The sequence below is a fragment of the Gavialis gangeticus genome, unplaced genomic scaffold (genome assembly GCF_001723915.1).
Source record: "Gavialis gangeticus isolate Ggan-Ray unplaced genomic scaffold, GavGan_comp1, whole genome shotgun sequence".
Lineage (NCBI taxonomy): Eukaryota > Metazoa > Chordata > Crocodylia > Gavialidae > Gavialis > Gavialis gangeticus.
Genome location: NW_017728992.1, coordinates 185,032,530 through 185,032,765, shown reverse-complemented (window position 1 = coordinate 185,032,765; position 236 = coordinate 185,032,530). Strand labels below are relative to the sequence as shown.

General features: G+C 67.4%; 1 protein-coding gene across 1 annotated transcript in view; it reads right to left on the bottom strand.

Annotated features, from left to right (window-relative positions):
- FAM91A1 (family with sequence similarity 91 member A1) overlaps positions 1 to 236 on the bottom strand; it is a 66,860-nt gene that overhangs the window by 61,535 nt on the left and 5,089 nt on the right. The window lies entirely within an intron of this gene.

The window sequence follows — 236 nt, the reverse complement described above, 5'->3', positions numbered from 1 at the left end:
CCCCACCCCAGGAAGACCCCAGAACAGCCCTGGTCCCAGCCCACAGTGGCAGCCTGCACCACACCACATGCAGATCCATGGCACACGCCGCCCCGTGCCCTCCTGGGGGGCACGCAGCAGCAGAAGCTGCCCCCCAGCCTCGCTGACAAGCTGCTCATGGCTGCATCTCATGCTCCACCCCAGCTGAGCAGCACCATCCCCACTCCCTCCCTCACCATGGGGGCCTCAATCTCCCC